This window comes from Chiloscyllium plagiosum, unplaced genomic scaffold, assembly GCF_037043375.1.
Source record: "Chiloscyllium plagiosum isolate Xiang-an unplaced genomic scaffold, Cpla_swu_hap1 HiC_scaffold_2, whole genome shotgun sequence".
NCBI lineage: Eukaryota > Metazoa > Chordata > Chondrichthyes > Orectolobiformes > Hemiscylliidae > Chiloscyllium > Chiloscyllium plagiosum.
The window spans coordinates 64,822,919-64,840,485 of NW_028270140.1; positions in this window are offsets into that span (position 1 = coordinate 64,822,919).

Consider the following 17,567-nt stretch of genomic DNA (forward strand, 5'->3'; position numbering starts at 1 on the left):
ATCCTCTTGTTACTTCTCCAAAAAGCTTAATTTAGTGAGTCACAATTTCGTACACACAAAGCCATGTTGACTATCCCTAATTAGTCCTTGCTTTTCCAACTACATATTAACCTGTCCCTACATTACTGATGTCAGGGTCACTGGTCTGTAGTTCCCTGGCTTTTCCTTACCACCTGTCTTAAATAGTGGCTCCATGTTAGCCAACCTCCAGTCTTCCAGCACCTCACCTGTGACTATCAATGATACAAGTATCTCAGCAAGGGGCCCAACAATCACTTTCCTAGTCTCACAGAGTTCTAGGGTCAACCTGATCAGGTCTGGGGTATTTTTCTACCTTTATGCATTTTAAGATGTTCCTCCTCCTCTGTAATATGGACATTTTTCAAGATATTGCTATTTATTTCCCCCCCATTTTCTATTTTCCATATCCTTCTGCACAGTAAACACTGATGCAAAATACTTCTTTAGTATCTCCCCAATCTGCTGTAGTTCCACACAATGGTGGCCTTGTTGATATCTAAGAGAACCTATGCTCTCCTTTGTTACTCTTTTGGCCTTAATGTATTTGTAGAATCCCTTTGGATTCCTTAACCCTATTTGCTAAAGTTATTTCATGCCTTTATACTCTTCTCAGATTTAACTTGATCCTTAAAATACAACAATAGAAAGAGGAACTTGGAATAACTTAACTCTATTAAAAGACTTAACAGAATAATAAATTATTTCACTACTAAATAGTATTTTGATTCAATATAGTAAAATCCATAAGCACACCCTTGGCAAAAAGGCAAAATCAGAAAAACAGATTGTTTCATGTGCAATCCTAGCAGTAAGAAAGGGATAAATGCAGCAGCTCCCCAGAGAGAGAGAGAGAGAGACAGAGACAGAGACAGAGAGAGAAAGAGAGAGAGAAAGAGAGAGAGTATAGCAGCCTGTTGAGATTCACCACCTTCTAACTCTGCTGAGACCTCAGCAACAACTGCTGAAAGCTAACAAAAATTCTGGATCTGTGAGAACTTGACCACACCCACTCAAGCTGCTACTATTGTTCTAAATTTAAAAAAAAACCTAATGCCTCATAAGTTGTTTACCTTCTCATAGACTGCTTGTTAAGTATCTCTCTTTAAAGGAAATCAGGACCAAACACACATGTCAGGACTTATACCCCAAGACCTTTCTGTATAGCAATGTTCATAAGGGTCTTGCTATTTACTGCATACTTTCCTCTTGTATTTGATCTCCCAAACTGCATTACCTCACACTTGTCTGCATTAAACTCCATCCAGCATTTCTATGCTCTAATGTAAAACTGAACTATATCGTGCTGTATTATTTGATAAACTTCCTCACTATCCACAACTCCACCAAATGTTGTGTCATCTGCAAATGACATTTTCATCAAATCATTTATACATAAACATTTTGTGAACAAGCACCCAAGGGACCAGTTGTGTGTAAGTTGATCAAATATTCTGGTTGATCTAGAAGTCTACATTTCTTTATAAAAACACAGGAGAAAGTGAGGTCTGCAGATGCTGGAGATCAAAGTTGAAACTTTATTGCTGGAACAGCACAGCAGGTCAGGCAGCATCCAGGGAACAGGAGATTCGACGTTTCGGGCACAGGCCCTTCTTCAGGAAGAAGGGCCTGTGCCCGAAACGTCGAATCTCCTGTTCCCTGGATGCTGCCTGACCTGCTGTGCTGTTCCAGCAATAAAGTTTCAACTTTATAAAAACACACACTAAGTAATAGAAATGTAATGCAGGGACATATCCTGGTTATACTTTATTTACAGCTCAAAATGCTTAAATAAAATTTAGCGACAGAGTGCCTTCTCACTCAGTCTCAACCAACTACTCAGATATCACAGAGATTGCAACAATACAGTCAACTTCCAGTATTTGAATTACTGAATATAATTTTTGCCAGTTTATGAGATGTTGGTTCATAAGGTGCCGGTTAAAACAAAGTTTGCTGTATATATTACAAACAACAGAAGTCCCAAACAACAGAAGAACCTATGCTCTCCTTTGTTACTCTTTTGGCCTTAATGTATTTGTAGAATCCCTTTGAATTCCTTAACCCTATTTGCTAAAGTTATTTCATGCCTTTATACTCTTCATTGTGGAACATAGACTCTCTGTCTTCCATGATCAAGTCAATTTTGTACCTGACCTGCCAACTCATCATGGATTGCATGTGACCTAATCGTCTGAACTAGCCTACCATGTCAAATGTTTTACTAGGGTCCATATAGATGATATCCGCTGCACTACTGTCATCAATCATCCTTGTCACTTCCTCAAAAAACTCAATCAGGTTTGTGATTCAAGACCTTCCCTTTATAAAGCCATGCTGACTATTCCTATTAAGTCTATTCTTCTACAAATGTAAATAAATCCTATCCCAAAGAATCTACTCAATCATTTCCCAACCACTGATATAAGGCTCATTGGCATGTAATTTCCTGGAATACTCCTGAACACAAAGTTCCAGGTCGAGTGTCACCAATGTCTTATATATCTGCAGCAAGACATTCTTGTTCGTGTACTCAAATCCTCTTGCTATGAAGACCACACAGTTTGCCTCCTTTACTGCCTGCTGCCCCTTCCACTTACTTTCACTGACTGGTACACAAGAACACCCAGTTCCTGTTGAACATGCCCATTTCTATATTTACAGCCATTCAAGTAATAATCTGCCTTACTACTTTTGTAACCAAAGTGGGCAACCTCACATTTATCCATATAATACTGTATCTGTCGTGCATTTGCTCACCCACTCAGTCTGTCCAAATCATACTGCAACATCTCTGAATCTTTCTCACATCTCATCCTTGCACCCAGCTTTAGGTCATCTGCAAATTTTGCAATATTACTTTTAGTTTTCTCACCTAATCATTAACATGTTGCGAATGACTGGAGCCCTCAAACAGATGCCTAAGTACTCAACTAGTCACTGTTGAGTACTTAGAAAAAGACCGTTGATTCCAACTCTTTGCTTCCTAACTGCTAACCAAATTTCTATCCATCTTAATACACTATAACAATCCCATGAATTTTGACTTTGATGTTAATCTTTGATCTGGAACTCTGTCAAAAGTCTTCTGAAAGATCAAATGAAACACATTTATTAGCTCCCCCAATAAATTCTACTAGTTAGTTCCTCAAAGAATTCCAATAGATTTGAGAAGTATGATTCTTCTTTTGTCAATCTGTGCTGGCTGTGTCTGATTCCAGCATGGTTTTTGAAGTGCATTGCCATGAAATCCTTGATAAAGGATTCTAGCATCTTTCCCACTCCCAACATCAGGCTCACAGGACTATAATTCCCTATTTTCTCACTTCCTCCCTTTTTAAGTAGCAGTGTTGCATTACCTACCTCCAAACTGTAGGAACTTTTCCAGAGTATAAAGAATCTTGGAAGATGACCACCATTATATCTAGGGCATTTCCTTAAGTATTCTGGGATGTAGATTGTCAAGCCCATGGGATTTATCAGCTTTCAATCCTATCAATTTCTTCAACACCATTTCTATGCTGAAACAGATTTGCTTCAGTTTCTCCTTTTTACTAAACCCTGTGTGTCCCATCATTTCTGTTACCTTTGAGAAGACTGAAGCAAAATATAACTTTAGTCTGTCAGCTATTTCTTAGTTTCCCATTATAACTTTCCCGATTCTGACTGCAAGAGACCCACATTTTCACCAATCCTTTTCTCCTTGGATAGTTATGGAAACTGCTACAGTCAGTTCTTATTTTCCCTGCAAGCTGACTGTCATACTCTGTTTTCCCCTTATTAATCCCTTGCTTACTTGTAAATTTTTCCCAATCCACCTGTCTATTGGTTATTCTTGCCAATTTGAGAGTGTGTTGCTGGAAAAGCACAGCAGGTCAGGCAGCATCCGAGGAGCAGGAAAATCGATGTTTCGGGCCAGAGCCCTTAATCAGGAATGAGGCTGGCAGCCTCAGGGGTGGAGAGATAAATGGGAGAGGGGTGGGGCTGGGGGAAGGTAGCAGAGAATGTAATAGGTGGATGGAGGTAGGGGTAAAGGCGATCGGCCAGAGAGGAGGGTGGAGCGGATAGGGGGGAAGGATGATAGGCAGGTAGGACAGGTCATGAGGACGGTGCTGAGCTGGAAATTTGGAACTGGGGTAAGGTGGGGGGAGGAGAAATGAGGAAACTGGTGAAGTCCACATTGATGCCTTGGGGCTGAACGGTCCTGAGGCGGAAGAAGAGGCATTCTTCCTCCAGGTGTTGGGTGGTGAGGGAGTGGTGATGGAGGAGGCCCAGGACCTGCATGATGTCGGCAGAGTGGGAGGGGGAGTGGGGTTGATTGGTGCGGGTGTCCTGGAGATGATCTCTAAAGCACTCTGCGAGAAGGCGTCCAGTCTCCCCAATGTAGGGGAGACCACATCAGGAGCAACGGATACAATAAATGACATGGGTGGAAGTGAAAGTGCGACTACCTGGTCAGGTCCATGCCCCCTAACAAACCACCCTCACCTCCTGGCACCTCCCCTGCCACCTCAGGAATTTCAATACCTGTGCCCACACCTCCCCCTTACCTCTATCCAAGGCCCCAAAGGAGCCTTCCATATCCATCAAAGTTTCACCGCACTTCCACAAATGTCATTTATTGTATCCGTTGCTCCCGACGCGGCTCCTCTACACTGGGGAGTCTGGATGCCTTCTCACCTATCCGCTCAAACCTCCTCTCCAACCTATCACCTTTACCCCTTCCACCATCCACCTATTGCACTCTCAGCTACTTTCTCCCCAGTACCACCCCCCCTCCCATTTATCTCTCCATGCCCCGAGGCTCCCAGCTTCATTCCTGATGAAGGGCTCCAGCCCGAAACGTCGATTTTCCTGCTCCATAGAAGCTGCCTGACCTGCTGTGCTTTTCCAGCAACACACTCTCAACTCTGATCTCCAACATCTGCAGACCTCACTGTCTTCCAATTTGTATACTATGTCAATCAGATCCATGAAACACATGCCATAAATCTGCCTGTCAAACATACTGCATGTGTTTCACACAAATAGCTATATCTTAAAGTCAAAGGGAGTAGTCCTCTGTCAAGCCTAAGGGAGGTGCCGTCCTAAGGGAGGTGCCGTCATCAGGGAATCTCACTAATTGCATCAAGAGTATTGTGTGATCACTGCCCAGGGATTTGGATAAGGTCAGTCATTCAGTTGGTGTGTTCAATGTCAAGAATCTGTTTCATTGCAATCTGTGGAGTGGACCATGGTCAGTTTCACAGGTCCCGTACAAGTATTCTGGGATTTGTGTTATATCAGTTGAGGAGCTGCACAGATGTCAGATAGGGGTCTGGTCAGTCATCAGTTGAGGTTGTCTGTCTAAATTGGTCCCACAGGGTGGGCCATGGTCAGTCCTGGAGATCAGTAGAATGAAAGTCAAGCAGACTTTTCGACAACACTGCTGTGATAGGGAAGTGGGAGAGCTCAGTCCTGGAGATTAGAGGAGGCTACCTAGGATGCAGAGAGCCAAGGATGGTGAAGGGTACAAAAACATCACTTCATCTTTTTTGCTCATGATGTAATCAGCACTGTAGTCTGGACAATAGGTTTTGATAACACAGCTGGCTTTCCCTAGGTGCAGGATTCTGTAGATTGTACACCATTGCACTGAAGGCACAGTATCATAACACAATGTTAGTCAATAGAAAGGATTCCATTCCATCAGTGTACCAGTCATCTGTGATCATTGGTGCCACATCTTAGAAGTCTGCATCAGATACCTCGGAAACTGCCTTGATGCTTATATCCTTAAGGACTCTGATGTCCTTTCAATATTTCAAGGTTGGATGTTTTACAAGAACAGCTATTGGGGTCAAGGGCTAACCTTTGCAACCATTGCTGATGACTCCATTACTCCATTGCCTCCTGATGATGAGGTCCCAGTGCATTGATCAGTTTGGAGAGTTGATAAAGTGTGGAGCTGGATAAAGCACAGCAGGTCAAGCAGCATCAGAGGAGCCTGGGGGCTAAAGTTTCAGTTCAGAACCTATCATCAGGATGTATGTTTCTGACCTGAAATGTTGATTCCCCTGCCCATCTGTTGCTGCTTGGCCTGCTGTGCTTTTTCCAGCTCCACACTTTATCGATTCTGACTTTCCAGCATCTGCAGTCCTCACTACCTCTCAGTTTGGGGGAAGCCTTGCAGCATAGTCCAGACAGCGTGCCACACAGACTTTCCAAGATACTATTAGCCAGAGAGGACTTAAATGATACCTGTTTTCAAGAGATGTGAGTTGGGTGCAGTGATTACTCATTAGCTGGAAATTTGTTGATGCTTGAAAGGTAAACAGTTTCTGTCTGTTCTCAGAGGCAAATACAGCTTCTGTTTGATTTTTGTCCCCTTTATCTGCTGATGTGTAAACATGGAGGTTTAAAGTGTTTGAAGGGTTTCTTGCATGTTTTGTCCCTTTGTTGAACAATGGTAAGATATGATTTGGAGATGCTGGTGTTGGACTGGGGTGTACAAAGTTACAAATCACACAACACCAGGTTATAGTCCAACAGGTTTAATTGGAAGCACTAGCTTTCGGAGCGCCGCTCCTTCATCAGGTGGTTGTGGAGTGCACAATTGTAAGACACAGAATTTATAACAGAAGTTTACAGTGTGATGTAACTGAAATTATACATTGAAAAATACCTTGATTGTTTGTTAAGTCTCTCACCTGTTAGAATGACCATGATAGTTTCACTTCTTTCATATGCAAATAACAAAACTTTTTTAACAGTTACATTCTCAGGTTAACTGTAACAATTGGTGTCAACGCAGATAAGATGTTGAGATATTGAAGGCGTTAGCCCCCTGTGTTCCCTGTCTGAGCCATAATGTTTAGATTAGATTCCCTACAGTGTAGAAACAGGCCTTTCAGCCCAACCTGTCCACACCGATCCTCCGAAGAGTAACCTACTCAGACCCATTTCCCTCTGACTAGTGCACCCAACACTATGGGCAATTTAGCATGACCAATTCACCTGACCTGCACATCTTTGGACTGTGGGAGGAAACTGGAGCACCCAGAGGAAACCACATAGACACGAGGAGAATGTGCAAACTCCACACAGTCTACTGGGGCTGGAATCGAACCTGGGATCCTGGTGCTGTGAGGCAGCAGTGCTAACCACTGAGCCACTGAATGATTAAATGATTTTATTGTCACATGTTATAGAGTGAAAAAAATACAATACAGTGAAAATCTTTTCCATGGTTGCCACAATCTGGCAGCATTTTGAATGGATTTAAGCATAGACTGATTCTAATCTAAAATGTGAGTTAACAGAGTCTTACAGACACTCACAACCCCCACCCCAGAGACACACACACACACACACGCACACTCCTACAGACACACACACCCCCACACTCACGCATGCACCCCCTCACAGACTTAGACCACTTTACACCCACACACACATATACACTGTCTCTCACAGACACTCACAAACTCCCACCCCAGACACACACAAAAACCCACATGCACACATACACATATGTGTTTGTGGGGTGAATTTATACTTGCAGAGTTACATTGTACTTTGCGCAAAAACTGCATGAATCCATGTAAGACACTGTTAACTCACTTTTTAGATTAGAATCAGTCTGAACACTATGACACAAACAGGGAACTCAGGGGGCTAACACCTTCAACATCTCAACATTTTATCTGCGTTGACACCAATTGTTACAGTTAACCTGAGAATGTAACTTTAAAAAAAGTTTTGTTATTTGCATATGAAAGAAGTGAAGCTATCATCGTCATTCTAACAGATGAGAGACTTAACAAACAATCAAGGTATTTTTCAATGTATAATTTCAGTTACATCACACTGTAAACTTTTGTTATAAATTCTGTGTCTTACAATTGTGCACTCCACAACCACCTGATGAAGGAGCGGCGCTCCGAAAGCTAGTGCTTCCAAATAAACCTGTTGGACTATAACCTGGTGTTGTGTGATTTGTAACTAACGGTAAGATATTGAGTTACTGAGATATTGGAGAAGGTTAGCACTAATTTAGACAGTGGTGTAAGATGGGTTGTGGTTAAGAACAGGTAAGTTCGAAAATTTCATAATTTAACAGATGGATGAATGAGCAGTTAGATTTGCAATGAAGTGTCAGTCATAATACCTATTGTGCTCCAATCCCAACCTCACCATCAAGCCAGTGGATAAAGGGGACGCAGTGGTAGTCTGGCACACTGACCTCTACACTGCTGAATCCAAACGCCAACTCGAGGACACCTCTTCCTACTGCCCCCTCGACCATGACCCCACCCCCATCACCAAACCAGCATCTCCCAGACCATACAGAACCTCATCACCTCAGGAGATCTCCCACCCACAGCTTCCAACCTCATAGTCCGGGAACCCCGCACTGCCCGGTTCTACCTCCTTCCCAAGATCCACAAGCCTGACCACCCTGGCCGACCCATTGTCTCAGCATGCTCCTCCCCCACTGAACTCATCTCTACCTACCTCGACACTGTCCTATCCTCCCTAGTCGAGGAACTCCCTACATGCGTTCAAGACACCACCCATGCCCTCCACCTCCTCCAAGACTTCCGTTTCCCCGGCCCCCAACGCTTCATCTTCACCATGGAATCCAATCCCTCTACACCTCCATCCGCCATGATCAGGGCCTCCAAGCCCTCCGTTTTTTCCTCTCCAGACGTCCCGAACAGTACCCTTCCACTGACACTCTCATTCGTTTGGCTGAACTGGTCCTCACCCTTAACAATTTCTCCTTTGAATCCTCCCACTTCCTCCAGACCAAAAGAGTAGCCATGGGCACACATATGGGCCCCAGCTATGCCTGTCTCTTTGTTGGCTACGTAGAGCAGTTGATCTTCCAGCACCACTCCCCACCTCTTCCTCCGCTACATTGATGACTGCATTGGCGCCACCTTGTGCTCCCGCGAGGAGGTTGAGCAATTCATCAACTTCACCAACGCATTCCACCCTGTCCTTAAATTTACCTGGATCATCTCTGACACCTCCCTCCCCTTCCTGGACCTCTCCATCTCCATTAATGATGACTGACTTGACACTGACATTTTTTACAAACCCACCGACTCCCACAGCTACCTGGATTACACCTCTTCCCACCCTACCTCTTGCAAAAATGCCATCCCATATTCCCAATTCCTCCGCCTCCGCCGTATCTGCTCCCAGGAGGACCAGTTCCACCACAGAACGCACCAGATGGCCTCCTTCTTTAGAGACCGCAATTTCCCTTCCCACTTGGTTAAAGATGCCCTCCAACACATCTCGTCCACATCCCGCACCTCCGCCCTCAGACCCCACCCCTCCAACCGTAACAAGGACAGAACTCCCCTGGTGCTCACCTTCCACCCTACCAACCTTCGCATAAACCAAATCATCCGCCGACATTTCCGCCATCTCCAAAAAGACCCCACCACCAGGGATATATTTCCCTCACCACCCCTTTCCGCCTTCCACAAAGACCGTTCCCTTCGTGACTACCTGGTCAGGTCCACGCCCTCCTACAACCCACCCTCCCATCCTGGCACTTTCCCCTGCCACCACAGGAACTGTAAAACCTGTGCCCACACCTCCTCCCTCACCTCTATCCAAGGCCCTGAATGAGCCTTCCACATCCATCAAAGTTTTACTTGCACATCCACTAATATCATTTATTGTATCCGTTGCTCCCGATGCAGTCTCCTCTATATTGGGGAGACTGGACGCCTCCTAGCAGAGCACTTTAGGGAACATCTCCGGGACACCCGCACCAATCAACCACACTGCCCCGTGGCCCAACATTTCAACTCCCCCTCCCACTCTGCCGAGGACATGGAGGTCCTGGGCCTCCTTCACCGCCGCTCCCTCACCACCAGACGCCTGGAGGAAGAACGCCTCATCTTCCGCCTCGGAACACTTCAACCCAGGGCATCAATGTGGACTTCAACAGTTTCCTCATTTCCCCTTCCCCCACCTCACTCTAGTTCCAAACTTCCAGCTCAGCACTGTCCCCATGACTTGTCCGGACTTGTCCTACCTGCCTATCTCCTTTTCCACCTATCCACTCCACCCGCTCCTCCCTGACCTATCACCTTCATCCCCTCCCCCACTCACCCATTGTACTCTATGCTACTTTCTCCCCACCCCCACCCTCCTCTAGCTTATCTCTCCATGCTTCAGGCTCACTGCCTTTATTCCTGATGAAGGGCTTTTGCCCAAAACGTCGATTTCGCTCTCCTTGGATGCTGCCTGAACTGCTGTGCTCTTCCAGCACCACTAACCCAGAATCTGGTTTCCAGCATCTGCAGTCACTGTTTTTACTTCATTTGTAGTTGCTGTCCCAGTGAGTAGTGAAAACCAACTCCAATACTTAACTGGGTGTACGTCTGGGATTTAAAGGTATTGATAGCAACAGGTATCCTTGGGTATCTTGGCAGTGGTGGGAATTTCCACCCAGATTGTGAGAATAGGACAAACAGAGCGACCTAGAATTGTGGTGCATTGTTAATAAGATGACTGTGGGAAAATAGGGTGAGAAATTCCAGTAGGTTTGCAAACTCTGCATGAAACACACCAAGCTGATTTCCAATAAAATTCAGTACAATGGGTTGAATGGCCTCCTCTACAGTTGCATATTTTCTTTGTTTCCTATTTACCCTGGGTGGGAATTTCCTCTCAGCTGTTCATAATCTTCTGCTGGAACCATGCTGAAGTTGTGACAGAAATCCTATTTATATGAATACATATAGTTTTTGTAATAGGTGAAGCTATAGCAGCAGAGTGGGAACAGCTCAAAGGAAATTCCCAAACAATATTTATGGAAAAATTATCTTGGCCTTGGTAAGCCTTCAACCAGCCAATCACAGTGAATCACAAAAGAGGTGTGCAAAGATGTGATGACTAGTCTTGCTAAGATGTGAAAAGAACTTTTGCCTGCCTTGGATTTTCATGAGAGAATTGCCCAATATTACAGACATGTGTTTCCTAATGATTTAATGTAGTATTTTGAGCAGTGACATTGAAGGACATTGATGCCAGCATAGTTTCACAGAAAACACTAAATGCTTGACAACTTTCCAGGTGCTGACTGAAACTGAAACACTGAAAAAGGCCTAATTCAGTTTCTAACCACTTGCTCCCAGTTTCTGGCAAATCTCTCTACTTATACCATACAGCAGTCTGTACTTGCTTGTATCCAGTCACATATGGAGAGTTGATATATGTTCTTGTGAAAAAGAATATTAATAGCATTAAATAGGATTAAGTAAATAAGCTGCTGGAATTTTAACAGTTTTTTTATAACTACCAAAGCAAAAATGCATGTTTTTCCCAACAGTAACAATTATTTATTATGAAACTGAAAGATTCCTTTCAGTCAGCATTAGGCAGAGATTATCGAAATGAATTTTGAGTAAGAAGTGTAACAAAATCTGAATTACAAACTTCAGGATGTTGGTAATTGCAGTAACTTGGGGCTGAGTTGTATGACTGTTGGCTAGGTGCTCGCTGCACTGAAAGGCCTAGCTACATCTGTTTGGCTTGACTCTCAGCATAGCCCTGATTGTAAGTATACCAGCATGATGACTAACTCTATGTCCAAACAGGATGTATATATGTGTCTATATTAAGAGCCCGCTAGAGCAGGTGGAGGCAAGATGACCAACGCATGTATCGGTCACAGACCCCTGTACCAGAACACCCTGGTCGAGGCCAAGCTCCTGGACTAGTATTGGAGGTTGCCCTTAATGAGGGGTGCATGTGGCTGTTACCCATGTATCATGTCCTGCGATGCTGCGCTGAGCAACATGGAAGCTGCTTGAAGCCAATGGACAGCTAAAATTGCCCACCCTGATTTCCATGTTGAGAATTCTTCACATTATGTTTGTTCGGAGTGTTATTGAAGATGGGAGTTGAATATTAATGAAGTGAGTTGTGCTGTTAATAAGGTGTTTAACAAGCAATAATCCCCTTTAATTGTTAACTGGCCCCTGCCTAGCCAGAAATCCACCTCAATGCCCAACAGATGCATAAAAGATGCAGTGAATTGCTCCTGATGCTGAGGTCGGATTCGTTGGATTTCTAGTGCAATTCTGACATAAATCCCACCCCAGCTGATGTTTGTTCAGGCTTCTATATGATTCCGCTGTTGTGAGGATTAAGTCAAATAGACCAAGGAAGTCCATGTTAAATATTTATCAATTAGTATTGATAAAGAGATAGAACTTGAAACATTATTTGGACTAAAGACTAAATCTCCTACACCAGATTAATTCCATCCCAGTGTGTTGCATGTTGAAGTATGTTGCTAGAGAGATAGTAGATGTGTTAGTAGTTATTTTCCGAATAACACCATTCTGGAAAGGTGCCCACAGGTGGTAAATGTACCCACACTATTTCAAGAGGGAATAGTGGAAAAACAGAGAAGTACTTTTGAACCAGCCAGTCATTCATTTTCTCCAGGTCACAGCAGTGATCTGTGCAAAGGATGTCCAGTAACTAAGTATAGCTGTTTTGGCAAAATACAATACAATTAATACCATTTTCCTTCTCTTAACTAGATTGTTTTGTGGTTCTAAATCACTCAGTATTGGCCCAGCTAATTCATTTTGTGACATGAAAGTATTTCATGTTTTCTGATGGTAATGCCTTCGCTGTTTCCGATGATTACAAAAGGTTTTTTGGCACCAAATAATGAATGATATAAAAAAATACATACGGGGTTGCATGTATATATTCATTTTCATGCTGTTTAAATGTCACAATGTATATTTCAGTTCAAACTCATAAAAAAGATTATTCGCCCTAATCCAACTTTTACATTTCCTTTACTTTATGCCCAGCTTTGTTCCTTCCTTTTTTGACTGAAATGACTCAAACTGAGACAGTTTCTTGGTAGTGACAGATGGATTATCTGGCATGGATGAGCCTAGAGGGTAATTTTCATCCAGTGCCTGACAGTTCACCCAATTGAAGTCAAGCACAGACCAGAAATTTATGCTTTTGAACCTTATTTATGACTTCTGTAACATGCTTTGTCTGGTGATTGGTTACTTTCTGTGCAGACTTTATTAATATCAAGGTTCAATAGCTCAGGCAGAAGCATTACCGCATTCTCATTAGATATCTGCTAATTTATATTGTTTTCTAAAATTTCTGTCTCCTTCTATCTCATTTTTTTTTGACTATTCAGAGGCTGTTAATCAATGTTTTCCTTTCTTGGAAATGAGTGTACTGATTGTACACTCATTGTTAAGCAATGTTGTGGAACTTCAGGAAATAACTGTTGGGCAAGTTGTTGGAGGGAATCCTGAGGGCCAGGATGTACATGTATTTGGAAAGGCAAGGACTGATTAGGGATAGTCAACGTGGCTTTATACGTGGGAAATCATCTCTCACAAACTTGATTGAGTTTTTTGAAAAAGTAACAAAGAGAATTGATGAGGGCAGAGCAGTAGATGTGATCTATATGGACGTCAATAAGGCGTTTGAAAAGGTTCCCCATGGGAGACTGATTAGCAAGGTTAGATCTCATGGAATACAAGGAGAACTAGCCATTTGGATACAGAACTGGCTCAAAGGTAGAAGACAGAGGGTGGTGGTGGAGGGTTGTTTTTCAGACTGGAGGTCTGTGACCAGTGGAATGCCACAAGGATCAGTGCTGGGTCCTCTACCTTTTGTCATTTACATAATTGATTTGGATGCGAGCACAAGAGGTACAGTTAGTAAGTTTGCAGATGACACCAAAATTGGAGGTGTAGTGGACAGTGAAGAGGATTACCTCAGATTACAACAGGATCTTGACCAGATGGGCCAATGGGCTGAGAAGTGGCAGATGGAGTTTAATTCAGATAAATGCGAGGTACTGCATTTTGGAAAAGCAAATCTTAGCAGGACTTATACATTTAATGGTAAGGTCCTAGGGAGTGTAGCTGAACAAAGAAACCTTGGAGTGTAGGTTGATAGCTCCTTGAAAGTGGAGTCGCAGGTAGATAGGATAGTGAAGAAGGTGTTTGGTATGCTTTCCTTTATTGGTCAGAGTATTGAGTTCAGGAGTTGGGAGGTCATGTTATGGCTGTACAGGACATTGGTTATGCCACTGTTGGAATATTGCATGCAATTCTGGTCTCCTTCCTATGGGAAAGATGTTGTGAAACTTGAAAGGGTTCAGAAAAGATTTACAAGGATGTTGCCAGGGTTGGAGGATTTGAGTTGTAGAGAGAGGCTGAACAGGCTGGGGCTGTTTTCCCTGGAGCGTCGGAGGCTGAGGGGTGACCTTATAGAGGTTTACAAAATTATGAGGGGCATGGATTGGGTAAATAGGCAAAGTCTTTCCCCTGGGGTCAGGGAGTCTAGAACTACAGGGCATAGGTTTAGGGTGAGAGGGGAAAGATATAAAAGAGACCTAAGGGGCAACTTTTTCACACAGAGGGTGGTACGTGTATGGAATGAGCTTCCAGAGGAAGTGGTGGAGGCTGGAACAATTGCAACATTGAAGAGGCATTTGGATGGGTATATGAATAGGAAGGGTTTGGAGGGATATGGACCGGGTGCTGGCAGGTGGGACTAGATTGGATTGGGATATGTGGTCGGCATGGATGGGTTGGACCAAAGGGTCTGTTTCCATGCTGTACATCTCTATGACTCTATAAATAGATTAACTTGTATTATATATCTTCATTTATTTCCTACATTATGCCACAACTGTCCATTTCCACGGGTACTGTGGCTCTGTAGGCAACAGTAAACAACTCTTATGCCACTGGACACTTGTTTCCAGTCATTAAAGCAGCCTTCTGTCATCACCACCTGTCTCCTATAATTGAGCCAATTTTGAGTCCACTTTATCAATCACCCTTCATCCCATGTACATTTGCCTTCTTGATTAGTCTCCCAACACCAAATGTTTTTTGGAACTTCTTTAGTTCTTTGTCCATAATAAACTTAAAGTGTACTATGTTGTGATTACTATCACTAAAATGTTCCTGCACCACCACCTCAAACACCTTCATTCCCCAGAACTAGATCCAGAACAGCTCCTTTATTGGACCCTATGGTTATTGGCCTAAAATGTTCTGTATACATTCAAGTAATCTACTCCATCCAAGCCCTTAACACTATGTTTATCCCAGTTAATGTTGGGAAAATGTAAATCACCTGCTATAATTACACTTATGCTATTATTTTTACACACCTCCCCGAATTGTGCACAAATTTGATCTTCAATTTTTGCCTACTTTCTGAGGTCTATAATAAACACCTAACAACATGGCTGCCCCTTTTTAAACTGCCCCAAAGATTCTATATCCCAGAATGTTGCCAATCCTCTCCCTCCCAAACCACAACTCTGTGATGGCTACCAGATCATATTTCCATGTGGCAACCATCACCCTTAACTCATTTGTTTTACCTGTGACACTCCTAGCATTAAATAAAGACCATCCAGCCTTGCCTTGCGGCACTGAAAATTAATGCAGCTGCACTCCCTCTGATTTGATTGTTTTACTATATGATTCTGCGTCCTTATTCTGTGAACAATCTGTGTCTCCTCTCCTTGCTGAATTAGCTTAAACTCCTCCCAATAGCACTCACAAAGCACCCTGCAAGAATGTTAGTCCTACTCTTGTTCAGATGTAGATCAACCCACTTGTACAGGTCCCACCTTCCCCAAAAATGGTCACAGGATTCCAGGAATCAGAAGCTCTCACATCTGCACCAACTGTAAAGCCCCACAGTCATCTGCATTATTCTCCTCTTTCTGTACTCACTCGAACGTGGCACTGGGAGCAATGCAGAGATCAGGACCTGAGAAGTGCAGCTTTTTAGTCTACTGCCTAGATCCCTGAATTCTTGATGCAAGACATCATCCCCCTTTCTACCTGTACCCACATGTACCATGACCTCTGCCTTATCATTCTCCCCCTTCAGGATACCCTGTAGCCATTCAATAACATCCCAGACCTTAGCACCAGCAAGACAACACACCATCCTGGAATCAAGTTGTCAGCCACAGTAGCATTTATCTATTCCCCTGACTATAGAATCCCCTACTACTATTGCCCTTTCTCTATTCCTCACCTCCTGCACAAACAGGCTGTTGGTGGTGCCAGAAAATTGGCTTTATCTGCATTCCCTGGGGAATGAGCACCCTCATCAGCCTCCAAGATAGAATACCACTTTGCAAGCAATCCCTAGGGGCCTCCTGAGCTACCTTCCTGTTTCTCTTGGATTGCCTGGTGGTCACCCATTCCCTTCCATTTTCAGGTCCCTTCATCTGCAGCACGACCACCTCTCGAAATGTGCTATTGTCAATGTTCTCAGGCTTATGGACGCTCCACTGTGTTCCTAGCTGCTGTTCTAATTCTGAAACCCGTGCTTACTGGAACTGCAGCTGGACACACTTCCTGCACACATGCTGGCCCTGGGCACTGGAAATGTGCCTGGCTTCCCACACGGAGCAAGAGGAGAAACCGCGGCTTGGAGCTTTCCTACCATGATTAAACTCTTTTAAGTTTAAAGTTTTAGAAGACCTTTTATAAACATAAAGAAACCAAATTTGGTCAGGAGCAGTGATTCACTGATTTGAGTCTTTAAAAACTTACCTCGAGTGCGGGAGTCCTCCATTTCTGTTTTTTCAGCAACAGCAGCAGCTCGAAGTGTGGGAGCTTGGACCAGGGGCCTGTCAGGAACGGTGAGTCACTGATTTGCGTCTTTACTTCTGACATTGGAGAGCAGAGGTTTCTGGGAAAGAAGGGACTTTTTTTTATTTCCTCCAGCTATATAAGTGAGTGTTTTTCTAAACCCGAGACCCTACCCTTGTAGGGCCTCCCACCCATCCACCTCCTCTAACCTTAAACACCAGGGACACATCAGGTGAACTCTTCTTTTTTACTTTCTGGTAAGGGGACTAGCAGGGATGGCAGTGCAGGGAGAGGAATGTTCCTCTTTCATGATGTTTAAGGTGAAGGATGCCATTAGTGTCCCATCCAAGTACATCTGCAAGATGTGCACCCAACTCTTGTTCCTCCAAGACTGCGTTAGAGAACCAGAATGGGAGTTGGATGAACAACAGATCATTCGAGAGGCAGAGTCTGTGATAGTTAAGAGTTACAGGGAAGTAGTTACTCCTAGGCATGAAGAAAGCTGGGTAAATGTTCGAAGGTGGAAGAAACAGTCAGTGCAGGGATCCCCTGTGGTAGTTCCCCTGAAAAACAAGTATACCGTTTTGGATACTGTTGAGGGGGGATGACCTACCAGAGGCATGCATTGGGGTGCAGGTCTCTGGCATAGAGTCTGTCCCTGTTGTACAGAAGGGAAGGAGGAGAGTGTTAGTCACTGGGGACTCAATAGTTAGAGGGTCAGATAGAAGGCTTGTTGGGAATGAAAGAGACTCATGGTTGGTGTGTTGCCTCCCAGGTGTCAGGGTCCGTGTTGTCTTGGATGATGTCTTTGGGATCCTGTAAGGATCCTGCACTCACACACACTCCTACAGACACACACTCTCACATGCACCCTCTCTCAGATTTAGACCCCTTTGCACTCACACACAC